We start from the raw sequence: 6,000 nt of genomic DNA on the forward strand, positions 1-6,000 counted from the left end.
AGGCTGGCTACGTTGTCTATGGGCAATCAGAAAATAGCACATAAAAGCTCCCTAAGACCCTGAAGACCCCCCTCAAAATCCCCAGTTTTTGGCATGCTATGGAGGCTAGCATTGGGATGTATTATCTGAAACAGCTGATAATAAACTCCGATCTGAATATTTTATAGAATGTATAGAATAAAGCAGATGAGAATTGCCAAAAAGCAGTTACTGAAGCAACTTTATATGTTTTTGAGACACACGTACGTACACACACAAACACACACGTACAAACTCACACACACACACACACACAGAGAAACACACACAGACACACACACACACACACACACACACACGCGTACACACACACAAGCACACACAGACACACACACACACGCACACGCACACACAGCCTGACACACACACACGCACACACACACACAGAGACACAGACACACACACAGACACACACACAGACAGACACACGCACACACACGCGCGTACACACACACAAGTCACACACACAGACACACACACACACAGAGACACACTCTCACACACACACACACACACACACACACACACACACACACACACACACACACACACACGTACACACACACGCCTGCGCCAAAAACAATTGCAAAGATGTCAGTCACTAAACTAAACCCCAGTAGCTCACAGCAAGTGGCTCACAGTTCGCCGCCTGTTGAAAGATTATATACAGGTGTATAGAGATACATAACGCTGGTTCAGTGTAGTCCGATACGCAAGGAAAATAGAAGTATTATACTTCTATTTTCCTTGCGTATCTTTCCTTGCGTATCCTTGCGAAAATAGAAGTATTATACTTTTAATTTCCTTGCGTATCTTTCCTTGCGTATCCTTGCGAAAATAGAAGTATTATACTTCTATTTTCCTTGCGTATCGGACTACACTGAACCAGCGTTATGTATCTCTATACACCTGTATATAATCTTTCAACAGGCGGCGAACTGTGAGCCACTTGCTGTGAGCTACTGGGGTTTAGTTAAGTGACTGACATCTTTGCAAACGACAAGTGTCGTTCTTGGTTACAACAAACGCGTTACAGATGTGCCCCGAGCGGCTTGTCTGGGTGGGATGACAGAACAAGGCCGTTCCCGCTGTAACAGTGGAGGGTGTACCAACTGACCCGGCCGACGGGCCGACGGGTCTAGACCTTTTCGGCCGAGCGGTTAGAGCGTCTGTCTGTGGACTGGTGCCCGGGTTTGGTCGTGGGTTTGAACCCCGGCCCGGGACCAGTGGGTTTTTTCTGTTTCTACTGGTTCCTCCTGTTTTTTACACTGCCACCCCGGTCGACACCTTTTCACCTTAGCCCGAATGGTATCACGTTGCTGTATTTAAAAACTACTTCTGTAGTGTTTTTTAACGATAACGAGCTTAGGTACTACCACTGTATATAAATACCAAACAGTACAGTTCACTCACGTTTTACAATATATTACACAAGTCAGTTCTGCAACATAGCACACTCATTGAATCTGTAAAAAAACTCAAATAGATAAATAAACACGTCATAAATCGTTTTACCTCTGGACGTTGAAAACTGCTATCAAGAGACAACAGACCATGTTAACGTTCGTGGTGTTGCTATGTCTCAATAGAAATTTTTTTTATTACTTAGGGAAGGTACGTTTGAGGCAGTGTTTTAGATTTTTTCCATTTATTTCACTGCAAATTTTACAATACTGAAAGGACCAAAATGTTGTTATCCATATCTTGCCTTCATCTTGAAAACATACTCCCTTCCGACCCACTCAACACAAATGACGCCACATTATGTACTTTACTTCTTACAGGTAGCCCCTCCCTCCCATACCCTACTAACTGCCGTATCTTTGATATTGTGTTCAACTATATTCATCACTCTGGAAGATTTGACCAATCACATTAACGCTATAGGTATTGGTGCGAAAGCCGCTTTCATTTTATGTTTATGTTATATATTTTTATGTTATCTTTATGTTTACATTTGTATTATGTTTTATGAGCAGCGGATTCACATAAGCACAACAAGTGCTTCCTATCTAATGCTCAAAAATCCATGGGAATTAAATAAAAAAATAAATAAAAATTAGATTAAAAAATTGTAGGCATCATTTCCAAGTTAATACGTTATTTTTTCTTTGCAAAAGTTTTAGATATGATACAAACTAACGTGCGTATCAACGCTGTTGCGGAAAGTTTAGAAGTCATAACACGTTATCAGTGCTGGGATGGGTTTTATTAGCCTGAGACTACGATCTCAACAATAAGAGTAGTACATTTCTCTCTCGGTCGGCACTACAGATACAACAAGAATTCGGAGATCTCATACCTCCATGAGTTTTCGTAAATGTTTTTTATTTGTCTCATTGACTATGGAAATAAGGTCGTAATTAGCATAATCTAGCTAGTTTAATTTGTGATTTTCTAAATTCAAATGACAATATTTTTCGTGTAAAACTCCTCTCCTTCATTTCAATATGCCCTCATTAATTATGCAAATTACCTTTACATTAACATAATACATGCATAGTGGTGTTAATTTAGACCTATTAGCATACCAAATATCATCACAATCCATAAAGGCGTTAGGAAGTTATGCTGACTACAAATGTGCGGAAACACAAATACACAGACACACAGACTTACACACACACATACACACAGACACGCCACAAACAATACCTCCATTTTTCATGGAGGTAATGATGATAAGTTCTTCACCACACCAGTAGTCCACCCTCCTGACCCCGTCTGTTGTACATACAGATCAGTCTATTGACACTTGCATTAATCATTTACCGGGACAAATTTGCACAGAAATGGCGCGATTTTATCAGAAAAGGTAAATTTACATGAGATTTGTCTGGCGAAATCCTCTAAGGCCACAGCAAGTAATTTTTATGGATGACATCATCATGCGCAGTAATTTTCGCCTGATTTGGAGAAAAACAAGAAATGTTGTTGCCCTCTGACAGTGGTCAACATGCCGAAAACGGGCAAAGATGTCTGTTGCCACGCCGGAACGCCAATGGTTAGCAGATAAATATGAAGAGAAGAGACAAGACAAGGCTCTGATTTTGTCTTTTGCTTTAATGCAGTGATCTATTTCATTCCTTTTATATGCGATGGTGGCTGTGTATATGTGATGTTCCCCCTGAATCAAAACTATTTGTACAATGATTGAAAGCTTTTTTTAAAAGTTGTTTCAATCAGAAATAGATGTTGTGATAATGTCAAAATTTGAAAATGTAGGAATCGTGTTTTGTTTGCTCGCCTTTTTTCGCCCGCTCGCATTAGATTTGGAGTCTGAGGAGGATGTCATCCATTTAATTTACTTGCTGAGGCCTAAGCACCTGAGCTCGTAAGAGCTTCAATATTAAGTTTCTTTAGAAAATAGTGGGTGACAGATCTAGATTTGAATACAGTAACCTAAAATGCCTTTACATAGAGGATATATATACCATAGAGTAAGGACTACACCATTGAAAGATTAAACCGTGAAGGGGTATAAGGTTAGGCCACACCAATTTAATTTGTTGGTTCTTGGATTCGCCTCTTCGTTTATTTCTGATTTGCAAAAAAAAAAAGGATTATGGTTCTGAATCAAATAAAAAATGCTCATATTTTGCCCCCAACGGTTGAGGAAAGTCCCGTTCTTCCCAGTTGTCACAGTTTTCCATCTATCAATGCAGTTGTTTGATTAAAAGTTCACATTTCGTTGTTAAAATATTAACCCAGCCTTTTATGTTGAATTCATTGTTCCTATCGTAGCATTTGGGACGCCTAGACCTGTTTTTATTTTTTTCACCCTGTCGCTTCATATTTTTTCCAACAAAAATCCGAGAACCAACAAATTAAATTGGTGTGGCCTTACAGGTTTTGTAGAACGGACTTGCCCTTTGGGGGTGTGGTTGTACAACCGGATACTCTAACGTGTTTACTCAACTCTGGCTTTCAAATACGCGTTAAGAACCAAACAATCAATTTGTAACCTTCACCACCTTCACTACTACCAGGCGACGTTCACACGTTACCCAGTAACCACAGGAAGACCATGGTGGTCTCCTAATTGATAAATTTTACTATATGCACAACAAATACTTCCGTTGCTTTTATAAAGCTTGAAATTGGTTTTTCTAACTAGAGAAGTAACATTTGCAAAGCAAATGCATAATGTTTACCTTCAGACATGGTCTGCCCTCAGACTGTGGTCTGCCCCGTTAATTTCTACTTTAACACATTCACATACATGGACTACGAGTGTCTTGTGACAGGAGTAGAGCAGACCATGAAATTGCAACATTATGTAACCCAACACCGGTCACCCTTATCCTTGTCAAAAGGATTCAAAAGGATAAGGGAACACGTAGACCCGATTCTGAGAAACAACCAGGCAGGTTTTCGGCAAGGTAGAAGCTGTGCGCAGCAAGTACACATTCTCCGCAGGATCATTGAAGCCTTCCAAACCCACCAACTGTCACTTATAGTTACTTTTATAGACTTCAAAAAGGCCTTTGATTCCATCAACAGGAATGTTATGTTTGCTGTTCTTCGCCACTATGGTGTTCCGGTCACTATCGTCAACGCCATTAGCGTACTCTACAACAACTCAAAAAGTGCTGTTATGGTGGATGGCAACATTACAAAACCGTTCCAAGTCACCACAGGGGTGTTACAAGGGGATGTCCTTGCCCCCTTCCTGTTCATCATACTTGTGGACTATCTGATGAAGAAATCCATTGAGGATACTTGCTCTGGTGTAGTTACACACCCTCGCCAGTCAAGTAGGCACCCAGCCAAAATCTTAAACGATCTAAATTTCGCTGACGACATCGCTCTGCTTGAGGCATCAATACCTAAGGCGCAATCACAACTCAATAGAACGGCTACTGCAGGAGAACAACTAGGTCTTGTCATAAGTGTTCCTAAGACCGAATACATGACCATCAACTGCAACCCACAGCCACCACTGGAAGTGTATGGTCAGCCCATCAAACATGTAACAGACTTCAGATATCTAGGATCAATGATGGCATCCAGTAAGACCGACCTGGCCAGGCGGAAGGCACTCGCTTGGACCGCTTTCTGGAAACTTCAAAAGATCTGGAGAAATCCGACGTTCCCCACTGCCACAAAGATCAAGCTCTTTAATGTAACCTGTGTGTCGGTGTTCTTGTACGGTTGCGAAACCTGGGTGCTAACACGTGACATGGAGGACAAGATTAACTCATTTGCTACATCTTGCCTCAGAATCATGCTGAACATCAAACGTATAGACCACGTAAGCAACCGTGAAATATACAAAGCCACAAACACACAACCTCTGATCTTCAGAGTGAGGCAGCGGCAACTGCGCTTTATTGGACATGCCCTGAGGATGCCAGTAGAGGAGCCACTCAGGACTTACGCCCTCTACGTCCCACCTCACGGCAGAAGGCGTCCTGGGCGCCAGAGGATGAGCTACCTGACTTACATCCAGAACATGCTGGGGGACACGGAAGGTGACCTGAGCCCTGACAACATTGCTGCGCTGGCTGCTGACCGGCGGTCGTGGAATAGACTTGTGATCGCCTGCGTTGCAGCCGACCGATGATGATGATGATGACACCGGTCACCATGGTGACAGACATCAACAAATCATGTCATTGGCCAGGTCAGAGGTTAGCGTTTGGAACAGAAGAGGAGGAAGAAACTGAGTAAAAACAATATGTTTTCCTTCGGTAAACATAAAAATTCATTCTAGTTGTCACTTATATTAATCAATTGGGTGAACAGAGCAAGCATTATGATCGAATGTTTGAAATAGACAGTTGGCAAGGTGCAATACAACAACGGATCCTGAAAAAACGAACGGAGAAAGGAAAGAATTTTCAATCACCTTCTATCTTTCACCATTCATTTTCATTCTTGTATACTACTTGTCTATGAACAGATGATGAACACACCACTCCTAGACGAACCAAAATTACCATGATAAGACTTCTTAAA

Source organism: Branchiostoma belcheri, unplaced genomic scaffold (assembly GCF_001625305.1).
Source record: "Branchiostoma belcheri isolate BF01 breed outbred unplaced genomic scaffold, Haploidv18h27 scaffold67, whole genome shotgun sequence".
Taxonomy (NCBI): Eukaryota; Metazoa; Chordata; class Leptocardii; order Amphioxiformes; family Branchiostomatidae; genus Branchiostoma; species Branchiostoma belcheri.